At 49.5% G+C, this 17,597-nt stretch overlaps 1 pseudogene; it reads left to right on the top strand.

The window, feature by feature from the left end:
• The first annotated feature begins 472 nt into the window (after positions 1–472).
• LOC147966321 (uncharacterized) lies at positions 473–1,585 on the top strand (annotated as a pseudogene).
• The last annotated feature ends 16,012 nt before the right edge of the window (positions 1,586–17,597 follow it).

Here is a 17,597-nt window from a genome sequence, read left to right as displayed (position 1 = left end):
GAACCTACTAGGCTTCTTGGGCATGTATGGGAAGACAAAAGATACACCTGAGGCACGGGAGGACCTGCAACGTTTGCACGAAAAAGATGGCATGCCTCCGAAGCAGTATAAAGGTCTTGCCAGCTACGCTCTTACGAAAGATGAGAAAGAAATCTTCTTTGAATGCCTGCTTAGTATGAAGGTCACGACTGGCTTCTCGTCGAATATAAAGGGAATAATAAATATGCCAGAGAAAAAGTTTCAGAAGCTAAAGTCTCATGACTGCCACGTGATTAGGATGCAACTGCTTCCGGTTGCATTGAGGGGGCTTCTACCGGAAAACGTCCGATTAGCCATTGTGAAGCTATGTGCATTCGTCAATGCAATCTCTCAGAAGGTGATCGATCCAGAAATCATACCAAGGCTAAGGAGTGATGTGGCGCAATGTCTTGTCAGTTTCGAGCTGGTGTTCCCACCATCCTTCTTCAATATCATGACGCACGTCCTAGTACATCTTGTCGACGAGATTGTCATTCTGGGGCCCGTATTTCTACACAATATGTTCCCCTTTGAGAGGATCATGTGAGTCCTAAAGAAATATGTCCGTAACCGTGCTAGGCCAGAAGGAAGCATCTCCATGGGCCATCAAACAGAGGATGTTATTGGGTTTTGTGTTGACTTCATTCCTGGCCTTAGGAAGATAGGTCTCCCTAAATCGCGGTATGAGGGGAGACTGACTGGAAAAGGCACTCTTGGAAGTGACTCAATAATATGCAGGGACGGATATTCTTGGTCTCAAGCACACTACACAATTCTACAGAACTCTACCTTGGTGACCCCGTATGTCGATGAACACAAGAACATCCTGCGCTCCAAACACCCGGAGCAGTGCGACGACTGGATTACATGTGAACACATCAGGACTTTCAGCAGTTGGTTGGAAACACGACTCAGAGGTGACAACATTGTTTGTGATGAGCTATACTTGTTATCCAGGGGACCATCTTTGACTGTATTGACTTACAAAGGATACGAGATAAATGGGAATACATTTTACACGATCGCCCAAGATCAAAAGAGCACCAACCAAAACAGCGGTGTCCGCTTTGATGCAGCAACCGAGAGCGGAAAGGACACATATTATGGTTACATAGTGGACATATGGGAACTTGACTACGGACATGATTTTAAGGTCCCTTTGTTTAAGTGCAAATGGGTCAATCTGTCAGGAGGCGGGATACACGTAGACCCACAGTACGGAATGAAAACAGTGGATCTGAAAAATCTTGGGTACACTGACGAACTGTTCATCTTAGCCAATGATGTGGCACAGGTTATCTATGTGAAGGACATGTCTACCAAACCGAGAAAAAGAAAAGATAAGGAACCGAATACATCATACGATGAGCCAAAGTGCCACATAGTTCTTTCAGGAAAAAGGGACATCCTGGGAGTGGAGGGCAAGGCAGACATGTCTGAAGATTATGAAAAGTTTCCTGAAATTCCTCCCTTCAATGTCAAGGCTGACCCAAGAATCCTGATAAATGATGAAGATTATCCATGGTTACGGCGCAATAAGCAAATGACACAAGCGAAGAAAAAGTGAAGACTTTCTCCCGCAACTATTATGATGATACCATGCCAACTTTGTAACACAAGTATGCTATCCCAACTTTTTTAGAGTTCATTTGAAAACTATGAATTTAGGTCGAATTTTCTCTATAGGTGCATCTATGTTCATTTTTTAGTAAAGTTAATCACAAACTTGTGATTCACACAAATTTCAAAGAATTCAAATTTTAACTATTCAAATTTGAAAACTAATGGCATTAACAGAAAGTTTATAATTTTTCTAAAACTAATGGCACTAACAGAAAGTTTATAATTTTGCTAACCTAAAAGCAAAAAGAAATAAAAAATAAAGCAAAAAACAAAAAAATAATGCAGAAAACAAAACAAAAAATCTGGAAAAAAATAAAAATAGCAACAATAAGTATTTTTTGTAAATAGAAACAAAATAAAATAAATAAAGCAACAAAGAAAACAAAAAAACTAAAAAAGTGTTTTCATATTTGAAAACTAATGGCACTAACAGAAAATTTATATTTTTTCTAAAACTAAAAGCAAAAAGAATTAAAAAATAAAGCAAAAAACAAAAGAAAATAAATAATGTAGAAAACAAAACAAAAAAACTGAAGTGGGACTAAAAAATGAGGTGGGACTAAAGTTTTGGCGCGGGGCAGCATAAGGCCTTTGGTCCCGGTTGGTGCCACCAACCGGGACCAAAGGCCGCCGGTTCCTGCACTTTGGGCTGCTGAAAAGAGGCTTTTGGTCCCTGTTGGTGGCACCAACCGGGACTAAAGGAGGCATTGGTCCCGGTTTGTGCCACGAACGGGGACCAATGCCTTTGCTATATAAGCCAGCACATAGGAATTTTTCACATTTCCATCGCCAGTTGCCCCCGACGACGCCGACCTCCTTGACGCCAGGCTGCCCCGACACCGCCCGCCGCCCCCGCCGTCGCTCGCGCCCGTTGTCGCCGTCGCTCGCGCCCGTCATCGCCGTTGCCCGCGCCCTCGCCCGCGCCCTCGTCGCCCGCGCCCGTCGTCGCCGTTGCCCGCGCCCTTGCCGGCCGTCGCCCGCGCCCGTCTCGCCGTCGCCCGCGCCCTCGCCTGCGCCCTCGCCGGCCGTCACCCGCACCCTCGCCGGCCGTCCCCTGCCCCGACGCGTCACCGCCTCTGTGAGCACCACGCATCTGCCGCTGCCGCCGTGCATTTTTTTAATTCTACATGCTGTTTTTACATGTTTTTAGATTCATATATATATATATATATATGTATGTATTTTTTAGATATATGTTTTTTAAGTATGTTCATATATGTATGTATGTATTTTTTACATGTTTTTTGTATGTATGTATGTATTTTTTCAATTGTAATGATGTTTTAAAAATACATATATGCAAAAGTTAGATTTTTAATTAGAAAAGTTTTATCTATATATGTTCTCTGATTTAGTACATTTTAGGATAGTTTCATTTTTAAAAAAGTTTTATATATTTAGGAAGAAGGAATACAAGGAAGAAGAAGGAAGAAAAGGTTTTATATATGAGGGTCAAGAAGGGGTCGATGCTCGCCGAGGGGTCGAGGGTCGAGAGGGGGTCTAGGGTCGCCGAGGGGTCGAGGGTCGTCGAACATGAGACGAAGAAGAAGAAGAAAAAAAGAGGAGAAGAAAGAATAGAGGAGATTAGGGTTTCCTCTACTGCTCGGTGACCCTCGTTCCAGATAAAAAAAGAGGAAGAAGAAGAAAAAAAAGAGGAGAAGAAAGAATAGAGGAGATCTTTCTTCTTCTTCCTCTTTTTTTTATCGGGGACAAGGGTCGTCAAGGGTCGCCGAGCGGTAGAGGAAACCCTAAATAGCAAGTATCGTCGGTGTGAGATACATGTGGCCGTCGGTGTCAGACACTACATCCACGTCCCACAAATGACGCGGGCTTCGACGCCCACGTCACTTGTGGGACGTGGATGTAGTGTCCGACACCAACGACGCCCGCGTCATTTGTGGGACGTGGATGTAGTGTCCGACACCGATGGCCACATGTATCTCATACCCATGATACTTGCTATTTAGGGTTTCCTCTACCGCTCGGCGACCCTAGATGACCCTCGTTCTAGATAAAAAAAAGAGGAAGAAGAAGAAAAAAGAGAGGAGAATCTCCTCTATTCTTTCTTCTCCTCTTTTTTTCTTCTTCCTATTCTTTTTCTATCCTTGAAGCGTTGTCGAGGCCACCCGAAACCCTAGAGAAGCAGCGTCGAGGCCACTAATTAATATTAGTTCTATGTTTGCCACTAATATATCCATCTTTCATATTTGAATAATAATTGCCATGTTGTAAATATTTGTAGAAACTATGGACACCGCCCGAGACGAAGTACAAGAAGAGTTGTTGGGGGGACATAATCGCACGAGGAAGTGATGCCGTCTACTCGTTGTTTCTCAACGACATCGATGGTCTGGAAGCAGCTAGCTATGATTATGATGGCTCCAGTGACCCAATGCCGGTGCAAGAAGGAGACTGTGAGGACGGCTCCGGTGACCCAATGCCGGTGCAAGAAGGAGACCGTGATGACGTCTCCGGTGACCGAACCGAGTCCGGACAGGTATATATATATATCAGTTAAGCCTGTGCTGACTAGCTAATTGACGCATTCATTGTTTTGGTATGTACACATATTAATTAAGTCTTTGTTCTTTTTTCTAGCCCTCCGGATCGACCACAACTTCGGTAAAGAGATGAGGCCCGAAGAAAAAGTTGAGCTCGAATGAAAGGTTTGAGATCACAGCAATCGCGCCCGACGGCCAACCAATTGAACCCCTCCGGACAAAGTGCGCATTTGTTGCTCAGTGCGGGGTTCTGGTTAGGGACAAGATCCCGATCAGCATCCAGCAATGGTTAAAGCCGGCTACAGAAGACCCTGAGGTGTCTTGTGTTAATGATATGCAGAAAAATGATCTTTGTACTGAGCTGAAGTCAAATTTCACCCTACCGCCAGAGGTTGATCCGGAGAAGCCAGTTAAAGAGAAATTAATCAAGTCTTTTGCTCTTAAGAGGATGGAAGAACTATTAAGGAGGTGGAAGAAAGAGTTGAATAAGTTTGTCGATAAAAAAGAGACACCAGAATTCAACGGCAGATATGAGAAGATTAGAGATCACTGGCCCGCATTTGTGGCCCACAAGACATCGGAAAAGAGTAAGAAGATGTCGGCGACAAACAAGCAAAATGCTGCAAAGAAGAAGCATCACCATCGCACGGGGTCAGGTGGCTACCTTGAAGCCCGGCCTAAGTGGGCCAAGACTGAGAATGATCTGGTTGATAAAGGGATCGAACCAGAGACAATTAACTGGCCAGACCATTGCCGGACTTGGTTTTTCGGGGCTGGCGGAACCTTGGACCCTGTATCAGGGAAGTGCATTTGGACGAACGATCAAATGGAAATACCAGTCAAGAGGCTTCAGCAGTATATCGAAGCAGCGCAGCAAGGGACGTTCATTCCAGACAGAGAGAACGATGATCTCACAATGGCCCTCAGAAATCCTGAGCACCCTGGACGGACACGAGGCATGCCCGGCTCCATTCCGTGGAAGGCTGGGTTTCCGGACGCAGGCGGTTACAAATGCCACGAGAGGAGGAAGAAAGTGGAATAGACCCAACTTCAAGCGCTGCACGCTAGGGTACAAGCGATAGAGGAACGAGAAGCAAATCACAGCAAACGAACTGCCGAAGCTTCCCCCGAAGCTACCCCGCCATCTCAGTGGAGAAGCAGCGTGGCTTCCACTGAGCTGCTTCAGCCGGAGCATGTCTTGACGGCTCCTGCCAGCTATCCCGTGGATGCTATCACGGGGTCTCAAAATTGCCACCTTATGACGCAATGGATTAATATGAAGGTCAAGGCGGCTGTTGGCTCTGTTTTTCCTACTGAACCCGAGCAACTTTTCACTGCCAGCCAATTCCAGAAGGATATGCTAGGGTGATGGTGGATGAAATAACGGAGGGATTTGAGGACCTCCAGCTTGACCACCCTACCGGTGAAGGGGAGACTCGGCTGGGTTCTACTCTAAAGACTCCATGCCTATGGCGGAAGGAGCTCATCAACCTTCCGAACTGGACGCCTTCGCCTCCTCCTCCTCCTCCTCTGGCGAGTCAGGGCACTCCGCCTCCTCCTCCGGCGAGTGATGATCAGGGCAGTCGGCCGGCTCCTTCTCCGGCGCATGGCGGCACTCCGCCTCCTTCTCCGCCAGCGCCGGCGCGCCTGAGCAGCCAGCCTCCTCCTTCTCCGCCTCGTCAGCAAGGGCAGAAGAGACCAGCCGCCGCTCCGGCGCGTCGTAGTCCTTTTCCTCCGCCTCGTAACCAAGTAAAGAAGACAACCTCTTTGTCTGCTCTGCCGGCGTCTAGGAGTACAGCCAGAGGCGGGAGGACATACAGATTCGGTCCTTCTTTGAAGACTCCAGAGAAGTTACCATACGAGAGGACCCCGGAGGAGAACGCCGAGATCGCGCGAGAAGAAGTGAGGAACTTCTTTGAAGGGTTGAAAGCAAAGAAACATCCACCTCCAGGGGAGAAGGTAGATCCGGTGAAAGCGAAGCGCACTCTGGCTGCCCTGACAAAACCACCCAAGTGTCCGCTGAAAGGCAACTATGAGCACATTATTGGAAAGGAATTTGCCGAAGCCGAGTGGTCGGGAAGTACTGTCAGTGATCAAAGGCTGAAAGAACGATGAGCTAGGAAACAAATTTCCCAGCTGGGCGAACAAGCGAAGCAATCGTGCCCCCCGCTCAAGGTGCCTAGCGACATCGACGCTAATGATCCGAGGATGGTGCCCGGTTATAGCAATCTTGGAGATTACCTGCCCAACGATGTACGTTATGATTTCATGGAGGTGCAGATACAAAGATACGAGTACGGGAAGTATCTCATCTAAGATGAAAGAGCTCTATCAACGATGATGCGAAGATTGCATGATTGGTACTTGAAATCTGCAAAGAGTCTGGGGGGAGTACTTTGTATGTGAGAGTTAAAATGGAGCATGACCTCGTTGGAATTGAACTGTTGCCTGTTTCATTTGAGGAGTTCTTTCAGGTTTTCAATCAATTGGCCATCGATAAAGCAACGGTCACCTGCTACTGTCTGTAAGTAGTACTTCTTCTGTCATTAACTCTCTCTATATAGCTCAGCTCTTTCATTGCATGTATTTATAAATATCCTCACTATATTATGCAGATTAAAGATCATCGAATTGAAGAAAAGACAAATCGGTGATATTGGGTTCATTAACACAAATCTCATAGATGCAACTCAGGTTAAATTTCATGCCGCAGATACCGAGGCCAACTTTCTATGATCGTTGGTAATAAATGAAAACAAAGATATAATACTCTTTCCTTACAACTTCAGGTGAGTGTTACTGTCTTGTGCGTATTCGGTTTCCCTTATATATTAGTCAAGGTTATAGTAATGTAATTGATGAGTTATGCATGCGTGTGCAGTTACCACTATATTCTCCTAGAGATTAAGCTTGAGCAGGGACTAGTAACCGTCTTGGACTCAAGACGAAAAGATCCCCAGGAGTATACGATGCGGACATGACTGAAATCCTCAAGAAGTAAGTTAAATCGATCATTATCCACCATATCAGCAACTTTGTTCATTTCCTGATATATCAAGTAATTGTTTTCTTTGTCTGGCAGGGTTTGGAGAAAATTCACCAAAAAAGCTCCGGGACTCCCGAAGAAGCTACAATTTAGACACCCGAAAGTAAGTACTATAGTAGCATGTTCCGCGCATCTCCTAGTGATTCAAGTGCTAGTTTCATCAATACCATTTGGCATTCTTGCTTATCAGTTTGATTGACCTCTATTTCTTGTAAAGTGGTTGTGGCAGGAACAAGGGAATGATTTCTGTGGATATTATGTTTGCGAGTCCATCCGCCACACGACCTGTGAGCGGGGCTACTCTAACGTACAATACGAAGTGCGTAAATAACAACATTCATGATTTTATTTTATTACCATCATTTGTGTTGAGTTTCGTTCATTCATATATATATATATGTATTGACCCCCTTCTTCAAATTAGATGTTTCGGAAGTGGGATGAACTCCTAGCACCAGCTCGCATGCGAGCAATTCAAGAGGAATTGGCGGCATTCTTTCTTGACCACGTGATCGCTGAAGACGGAGAATACTATGTGGACCATGCGTCCGTATGTTAGGAGATTATATTTGTAAGAGATAATTATTGTATATATGTAGCCAGTAGTGTCGGATAGATATACGAGAACTTGTTGTTCGACCAATCTCTCGGAGAAGGAGACGTGTTCGATATCACTTCTCTCTGTATGCATATATGCTCATGACGATCTTCTGTTTCCTTCGTTTGCTTACTAGCTAGCTAGCATGTCTAGTCCTCTCTATACGTATGTATAGTACGTAGCATCGACCAAGCACGGACATAAGAGAGGACACTTCTCTCTATTAATTATAGCTAGCTAACACAATATATGAAACACCTAAATTAACCCCCCAAAACCCCCAAACCCCCCCCCATCCCCTTCAAAAAAAAACAAAAACCCCAGCCACAGAAATGCTGATGCGTGGATGCCTATTGGTCCCGGTTGGTGCCACCAACCGGGACCAAAGGCCCTCCTGCCTAGGCTCCGCGCATAGGCCACGTGGAGGCACATATGTCCCGGTTCTGGATTAAACTGGGACTAAAGGGACAGGGCATTAGTACCGACCCTTTAGTCCCGGTTCAGGAACCGGGACAAAAGGCCCTTACGAACCAGGACAATAGGCCCGTTTTCTACTAGTGCTCGGCCCTGGCCAGAGCGCGTCGGGCCTTGGAGTTCGTCAAGGCGTGGTATCCTGGGATAAGTCTAGCCCAGTTGACCATGTTTCGGGTAGAGGCCCAGGATGAGCTGATGGCGGTGGAGGATGATCTTGCCAAGCGTGCGACAGCAATCGCCGAGTACACCAACACCAGCGTCTTCATCCCGGAGTGGGCCGAGAACGGCGTCGAGGAGTCACCAGCATGGTTTGGGCTAAACCGGGAGGACGGCGAGGACTCGGCCGAGGTGATCGATTCCAGCGGCGAGGAAGAAGGCGAGGAGGAGGAGGAAGGTGGAGAGGAGGTGCCAGAGGTTGGAGCAGACGACCAGCCTCAGCTCGACCGCGCCTCCAGCAACGAGCCACGCCCGAACGAGCTGGCTGCTACTAAAGGCGACCAAGCGGAGACTGACTAGACGGCCGCTCCACCAACTGGCGCCACCGACTCCTCTGTTCTGCCGAATCCATCTACTGCTCCCTAGTCTGCCAGTTTATCTTTTGTTTCACCTGCTTATCAGTCTCGACGAACTTGTTAACTTTGCACCATTCCACCCGCGGGGTGTATTTTAGACTTATGATGAATGTCGGCCAAGGGCCTTCGCTATGTAAATATTTTTCGAGTTCTACCTTTCCTCGCTTGCTGCTCTTTAGCGTTTTTCCTTTGCCGCCTTCCCTTGGTTGCCGTCTTGCCAGCCGAACAGCCGCTCTGTGGTCTGTGGCTGAGTAAAGTACTTAGCTACTTCCAGGGAGGCAAGTACTTAGCCGTTTTAGAGTTTTCTAGCAAGTTAAGTAGAAGTCGGTCGGCCGGCTGCTAGGCGCCAGAAAATCTATTGGAGGCGCTCCTAGGCGCCTCCATCGACGAAGGGCACCGCACCATTATGAGTATGGTGGTCCAGAAGGTTCAGTCCGCCAAGAGCGGACTGACAAAAGCTTGTACTAGCCTTTTAACAGGCTTTGAGGTAAGTAAAGAATGTGTAAATAATATTACCGCATAGACAATAGCCCCTGATGCTTTGTTTGGCGTTCGGGAAGAAAAGCCGAATAGAGGATCAAATAAAATTCGCAGGAGTCTAACAAAAAGTAGTCAATATGCGTGTGCAGGCTTCCCTGCTGGCGTCCGGCGCACTGACTGCGGAAGTGGACACACTAAAGCAGAACCTCGAGCGGTCCGAGCAAGAGCTCGGGCGTGCCAAGAAGCAGCTCGAGGATAATGAAGGTAAGAAATACCTTGTTTAAATATATATAAAAAGGTGCAATTGCAAAAAATGACAGGATTATCGTGGCTATTGTAGGGGCCACGTCTGAGGTGGCGACCCTTAAGCAAGCGCTGGTCGAGGCCGAGAAGAGGGCGGCCACGGAGCGCACCGAGCGGGAGAAGTATGAGGCTGAGGTTGGCAAGGTACGGCAAGAGCTCCAGGCTCTCATGGAAAAGCGTGAGAGTGTGGAGCTTGACTCAAAGACGCGAGCGTCCGAGCTCGCGGTGGCTATGGAAAATGCCAAATCTGCCAAGGCCGAATCCCAGAAGACCCTCCAGGAGTTGGATGAGGTGAAGAAGATAGCAGCGGGTAAGGCATTCTTTATGCAAAGCAAACACATAAGCGTGAGTTACTTGTTACTTGCCCGAATCCGGAGTTCTCCAGGCGCGTTCGCAGATCTTCCCCGGAGTGTGTCTGATGCCGCCGCATTCTATCGAGCCAAGGAGGGAAGCTCGACAGAGAAGGTATTCTGGTCTTAGTATGCTGAGGCCGGACACCCCGTTCCCCTGAGCGACCAGTTGAAGCAACTGGTCGAGCTCCACAAGGCGGCCGAACAGGCCATGAGGGGCCTCATAGTTCGGCTGTGGCCTGGAGAGGCTGTGCCTGGGAGCTATTTCGGGCTGGTGCGGCGGGTGGTGGAGGCCTGTCCAAGGCTTGAAGTCATCAAGCGCTCCGTCTGCATTGAAGGTGCCCGTAGGGCCCTTGCTAGTGCTAAGGTGTACTGGGGCAAGCTGGATGCTGAGAAGCTTGTGAAGGACAGGCCAACGCCGGGGAAAGAGCATCGCAAGCCCGAGAATTATTATAAGGATGTTCTAAAGGGTGCCCGCCTTGTGGCGGATGAATGTTCTATGGATGTAATTTTTGAGTAAAACTCGCTTGTTTTGTCCTGTGTGCTGAAAACTTGTTCATAGGCGCTAAGCAATGCTGTTTGAATTTAAAATATTACCTTCTGTGCGGCTGTTTATCAATTCTGAGAGATGGCGAGTCGTCGGCTTCTGCCCCCGTGCCGCTAGTGCTGGGGTGTTCGGGGATAAACCTGAGTGCTCTTTTTCCCATGTTTGGGTCCTTCGAGGGAGGCGCTCAGCCCAACGAACAAGGCAATCGGACTATAATGCGTGAACACTCTCACTTAGCCATAGAATTCTATAATTTTAAATTTCGGCGAAGCCCCTGGTATTCGGAAGACCGAGTTCGGGGCGCTATCCACGACTTGGCCGGACAGAGCCGGCTCCTCGCCCTAAGCGGCATAAGTCTTTAGGGACTCGAAAAAACCTCTAGAATAGCGACCAACTCTCGCTTCATCATGACAGTCAGTTTTAGCTTTCTCCACTGAGGTGCTCGACCAGCTCAACCGGGGCACAATCGCAGTGGTTCTCCTAGTGCTACCTTAGCCAATATAGCGGAACGTAAGGCACCAAAACATAGGAGCCGGGCAAACCCAACTATTGACCCAAGACATGATTCGGAGCCGATGCATATAATGCTATAAGTTCGGGGTGCTGCACCTGTTAAAGTGTTCGGACTTCTCACACCATATTGAGGGGTACTAAGGCCCCTGGCGTATTTTGGCCGTACCAACGTGTACGAGTGCAACATGTCATTTAAGGAACATATAGAAAAAAAGGTAATGCAAAAATAGACGAAAGCTATGCATTGTTTATTGAAAAGGAGAGCTGTGATCAATGCAGAACGATACAAATAATGCGATAAGCGAAAAGGTTGGACTATTTAACATGTCCGCTCCAGGGGCAAGCTGCGGAATAGTATGCGAAACAGGTATACTGCTCGTGATAGAGACCACCTGGGAGTTCCGTAATGCGGCGTGGCTTGTCTGCTTCCCTGGTTCTTGCATCATTTGTGCGGCAATTGAACTGCCGAACAGGCCGTCCGAAGAATGGAGTCCTGAAAGTAAAAAGAAAATTAATAATCGGCAGCCCCTAGTGCGGTTTAAGCCGTGCTTCGGGCATGCCGTGATGGTGCCCCTCCCCCTGTACCCATGGTATTTCTAGAGCGTAGTTATGTACGCAAAGTACGGGCGTCGCCTTTTTGCGAGGGTTGGGGTTGGGGCCGCATTTCTACGCCTGCTCGGATCGTGCCAGGCGGTCTTGTTGTAGGTTACTCCGGGCGCGCTTGACGGTGTCGGGTCGTTTAGTGGCCGAACTGGAGAACTGCCTGGAGAGGCTGCTTTGTACTTCTGCTGCAAGGGCCGCCATGTGCTCCTCCGTTCGTAGGGAGCGTTCGGTGTTTCCATTGACCGTAATTACTCCTCGAGGGCCTGGCATCTTGAGCTTATGGTATGCGTAATGCGGTACCGCATTGAAGTTAGCAAATGTGGTTCGCCCGAGCAGTGCGTGATAACTACTACGGAACGGGACTATGTCGAAGATTAACTCCTCGCTTCGGAAATTATCCGGGGATCCGAAGACCACTTCAAGTGTGACCGAGCCTGTACAGCTGGCCTCTACACCTGGTATTACGCCTTTAAAGTTCATTTTGGTGGGCTTAATCCTTGAGGGATCTATGCCCATTTTCCGCACTGTATCCTGGTAAAGCAGGTTCAGGCTGCTGCTGCCGTCCATAAGGACTCTGGTGAGATGAAATCCGTCAATAATTGGGTCTAGAACCAATGCGGCGAATCCGCCATGACGGATGCTAGTGGGGTGCCCCTTCGATCAAAGGTGATCGGGCAGGAGGACCATGGGTTGAACTTTGGGGCGACTGGCTCTACCGCGTATACGTCCCTTAACGCGCGCTTCAGCTCCCTCTTGGGGACGTGGGTTGCGTATATCATGTTCACCGTCCGCACTTGTGGGGGAAAACCCTTCTGTCTACTGTTGTTCGGTGGCCGGGGCTCTTCGTCGTCATCGCTATGTAGCCCCTTGTCTTCATTTTCGGCATTTAACTTGCCTGCCTGCTTGAACACCCAACAATCCCTGTTGGTGTGATTGGCTGGCTTTTCGGGGGTGCCATGTATCTGGCACAAGCGGTCGAGTATTCGGTCCAAACAGGACGGGCCCCTAGGATTCCTTTTGAATGGCTTTTTCCGCTGACCGTATTTAGAGCCTCTAAATCCGGCATTAACTGCCGTATCCTTTGCATTGTCGCCGTTAATGCGGCGCTTCTGCTTGTTGCGACGCGACCTGCCACTACTATCCCTGGTGTCCGAATTACCAGGGTTCTTGGTCATATTGTTGCTACGAGCAAGCCAGCTGTCTTCTCCCGCGCAAAGCGGGTCATGAGTGTCATGAGTGCTGCCATAGATTTCGGCTTTTCCTGTCCAAGGTGCCGGGCCAGCCACTCGTCACGGATATTGTGCTTGAAGGCTGCTAGGGCCTCAGCGTCCGGACAGTCGACTATTTGATTTTTCTTTTTTAGGAACCGTGTATAGAATTGCCTAGCTGATTCCTCTGGCTTCTGGATTACGTGACTTAGGTCATCGGCGTCTGGGGGTCGCACATAAGTGCCCTGGAAATTGTTGAGGAATGCGGCTTCCAGGTCCTCCCAACAACTGATTGATCCTGTTGGCAAGGTGTTAAGCCAATGCCGAGCTGGTCCTTTAAGCTTGAGTGGGAGGTATTTGATGGTGTGGAAATCATCGCCGCGGGCCATGTGCATATGAAGGAGATAATCCTCGATCCATACCACAGGATCTGTTGTGCCATCATATGATTTGATGTTTACGGGTTTGAAACCCTCGGGGATTTGATGATCCATTATTTCGTCTGTAAAGCAGAGTGGGTGTGCGGCGCCTCTATATTGGGCTATATCATGACGTAGCTCCAATGAGCCTTGTCTACTATGTTCGGCCCCGCCGAATTTGTGGCCGGCGTGACGGTTACCGTCTCGAGCCGTGGGGCGCCCACGCGATCTGTAGATCGATCTTGTTTGCCTTGCCTTGTCCTCCAACATGTCTCGTAAGTCCGGCGCATATTCCCGTGCCTTGGTACGGGGTGCGGCTAGAGTGGAGGGCCGAGAGGCCTCTCTGTCGCGACCACGAGGTGGCCGGTCGGCCGCATCAAGTGCTTCCTCCTCTAATCGGGGTAGCAACCTGTGCTTTGGGTAGCTCTTGGAGGGGCGTTCGAGTTTATGCTCTTCGGTCGCAAGGACTTCAGTCCATCTGTCGACTAGCAAATCTTGATCAGCTTTAAGCTGTTGCTGTTTTTTCTTGAGGCTTCTTGCCGTGGCTATAATCCTGCGTTGAAAATGCTCTTGCTCGACGGGATCCTCTAGCACGACAAATTCATCGTCGTCGAGGCTTGCCTCGTCTTCGGAGGGAGGCATATAATTATCGTCCTCGACCTCTCTGTCTGCCGCTCTCTCATGAGGGCTGGTTTCTCCATCCTCCTATGCTAAATCTTGCTGGAGGGGGTTTTCTTTGGCACTTTCCCGAGTATTATTATCTCCTGTGCTGGAATCACCGTGTTTGTTTTGGCGGGATTTTGAGCGGCGCCCCTGATGTCGGCGCTTAGGCTGTTTCTTGGAGGGGTCATCCTCCGCTGTTCCATCGCCATCTCCCTCTTTTGGGGTGTCCACCATGTATATGCCATACGACGAGGTGGCTTTCCAAGGCCTAGTAGGCGCTGGTTCTTAATCGTCTCCTTCATCGGCGTCCATACCGTCGATGTCTTCGGAGTCGAAGTCGAGCATGTCGATTAAGTCATCGAAAGTGGCTACAAAGTGGGTGGTGGGTGGGCTTTGAATTTCTTCATCGTCCGTACCCCAACCTTGCTGGCCATAGTCCGGCTAGGGCTCTCCTGATAAAGAGAGAGACTTCAGTGACTTCAGGATATCGCCGAAGGGCGAGTGCTGAAAGATGTCCGCGGCAGTGAACTCCATGATCGGCGCCCAATCGGATTCGATCGGTAGGTGCGCGGAGGGTTCGGAGTCCGAAGAGGAGTCCGGCTCCTTGGAGTCACGAGTCTCGCAGAGTACGGGGCTGGTGTTCGGCTCAATCGCCATTAGGGTCGCAGCCCCCGAGGTGGCGTCCAACCGCCCATCCTCGATCGGCGCAGTTGGGTATGAATTAAGGGTCGAAGCCGATGCGGGTGCGGCCTCCAGGGCACTGTTCGGCGGCAGAGCTAGATCATGCTCGTCATGGAAGTGCGGCGCGCTCGGTAGTGGCTCGAATCCGTCGAAGATCAAGTCCCCGCGGATATCAGCCGTGTAGTTTAAGCTTCCAAATCTGACCTGACGGCCAGTGGCGTAGCTTTCGATCTGCTCTAGATGGCCAAGTAAATTGGCCCGCAGAGCGAAGCCGCCGAAGACAAAGATTTGTCCGGGGAGGAAAGTCTCACCCTGGACTGCATCACCATTGATGATCGTAGGAGCCATCAAGCCTGACGGCGACGACACAGAGGAACTCTCAATGAAAGCACCAATGTCGGTGTCAAAACCGGCGGATCTCGGGTAGGGGGTCCCGAACTGTGTGTCTAGGCTGGATGGTAACAGGAGACAAGGGACATGAAGTTTTACCCAGGTTCGGGCCCTCTCGATGGAGGTAAAAACCCTACGTCCTGCTTGATTAATATTGATGATATGGGTAGTACAAGAGTAGATCTACCACGAGATCGAGGAGGCTGAACCCTAGAAGCTAGCCTATGGTATGATTGTTGATGTGTATGTTGTCCTACGGACTAAAACCCTCCGGTTTATATAGACACCGGGTAGGGTTAGGGTTACATAGAGTCGGTTACAATGGTAGGAGATCTGCATATCCGTATCGCCAAGCTTGCCTTCCACGCCAAGGAAAGTCCCTTCCGGACACGGGACGAAGTCTTCAATCTTGTATCTTCATAGTCTACAAGTCCGGCTGAAGGTATAGTCCGGCCATCCGGACACCCCCTAATCCAGGACTCCCTCACTAACCCTCTCCAGTGTCTATATAAACCGAAGGGTTTTAGTCCATAGGACAACAACCATAACACACAATCATACCATAGGCTAGCTTCTAGGGTTTAGCCTCTCTGATCTCGTGGTAGATCTACTCTTGTACTACCCATATTATCAATATCAATCAAGCAGGACGTAGGGTTTTACCTCCATCAAGAGGGCCCGAACCTGGGTAAAACATCATGTCCCCTGCCTCCTGTTACCATCCGGCCTAGACGCACAGTTCGGGACCCCCTACCCGAGATCTGCCAGTTTTGACACCGACAGTCGTGCTAACCAACATGTGGTTGGATGGCTAGAGGGCACTGGTTTCTCGAGCCCACCAAGGTTAAAGTCCCGGTGCTCGCATTTATCTTGTGTTAATTTCAGTATTTTCTGGCGATGTACGTTCAGTGGGAGGAGACGTTCCACTTGACTACGAGGCACCTATGGTGACTTCGTAAAATCTCAAGATCATATATGATGGCCCACTCTCTCGAAGGTGCTCATGGGGGTAGGGTTCGCGTGTGTGCGCTTATAGCGGTGTGTGCTTGCGCGTATATATGAGCCCTTGCATCTGTACCGTGTTAAACAAATACATATCATGATTATACGGTCACTGGCTCACCCGTACAACTCCGTATTTTATTGATGACACAATCAATTGACCAGTCAAACGTTCCACGCGGCGCAACTAGTGTTGCACCATCGGGGCGCATAACCGTAGGGCCCACCTGTCAGCCTGTATATGAAAGAAAGAAATGGCAGTTTGAGTCAGTACTGTGTTAATAAAATAGGATTACATTTTAGGGTGATCATACGGTCACTGGCTCACCATATAGCTCCGTAATTTGTTGATAACACGATCAATTGACCAGTCAAACTGTCCACATTCAGCAGCGCACATTACCATAGGGCCCACCCGTCAGCGCGTATATGAAGGACAGAAATGGTAATAAATTAGTGGTCGGTGGGTATTCGAAGTCGTGAGACCTCTGGTTGGCAGTCACCGGTGGTTGGGGGCGTTCATTGGGCGGTGGGGTGGGGATCCCCGGAGAAAAAGCTCGGCGGGGGGGGGGGGGGGGGGGGCTAGAGGGATGGCCGGTGTGGCGGCGGACCGGCGGGGGGAGAGGTTTCGGGGAGGGTGGGCCGGCCGCGGGCGGCGGGGGCTAGCGGTTCGGCCGGTGGTGGCTGGCGGCTCAGGGGGGTGGAGTTTGATGATAAACTCGAGGCCGTTGATTTTGTATCCAACGGCTGGAAAATCTAATGACCAGAGATGAAAAAGTCAGTTGACTAACGTGTAGCCTCACCCCGCACGAACACATGCACGCACGCAAGACACGCACGCATGTTGGCGTGCAACACTGACACGTACACACGCACGCATGCTGGCGTGCAACACTGACAAGTACACATGCACTCACGAACACACGCACGTATGCACCCATGCATGCAACACTGAAACGTACCCTTGCATGCACGCAACACTCGCACGCCTGCATGCACACAGCACACGACGCAACCTATACATGCATGCACCCTTTGTTAAGGACATGGATTGTTACGGGTATTAATCAATCTTATATGTGATAAGCAGAACATTGATGTTTGCAGCAGTCTTTATGAATCACAACGTATCGAACGGTCTATCAACATAGTAGGCTTATCTACATGAAAAAGATGACGTCACACTCAATGAAAAGTCATCGGTTTATGAAATTCCCGCTTCTGACCGCCCTGGCCCACCAAAGGTTCCTCTGCTGTGCGCTGCCTGCGTTGGGTTACTAACATGCAGGCCATGCACCCAAAGAGCCCACACGTCAGTGGAAGAATGGCGCGGTGTCCTTGGTCAGAGTCGAGGGCGCCACTCGCGGCACGCCCGGCTGAACACGCCTCCGTGCCGCATTCAAATGCCTCCATGAAAACCGCCCGTGTGGAAGCCGAGAAACCCACTCTGGACACACATCTGTTCATGACCGGGCTGGCGTTAAACGCACCGCCGGCCGAGCTCCTCCCGTCCGCCGTTTATTTAATCTCCTATTTAAACGAGGCCAAACGCCGGCCAAGAATCGCACACCTCCGCCGTTCCCCTATCTCCTCCACCATTTTGTCC

This window comes from Triticum urartu, chromosome 6A (assembly GCF_056163025.1).
Source record: "Triticum urartu cultivar PI428250 chromosome 6A, HENAU_Tu73, whole genome shotgun sequence".
Classification (NCBI taxonomy): Eukaryota; Viridiplantae; Streptophyta; class Magnoliopsida; order Poales; family Poaceae; genus Triticum; species Triticum urartu.
The sequence above is the reverse complement of the archived record's forward strand: the minus strand, read 5'-3'. Positions and strand labels throughout refer to the sequence as shown.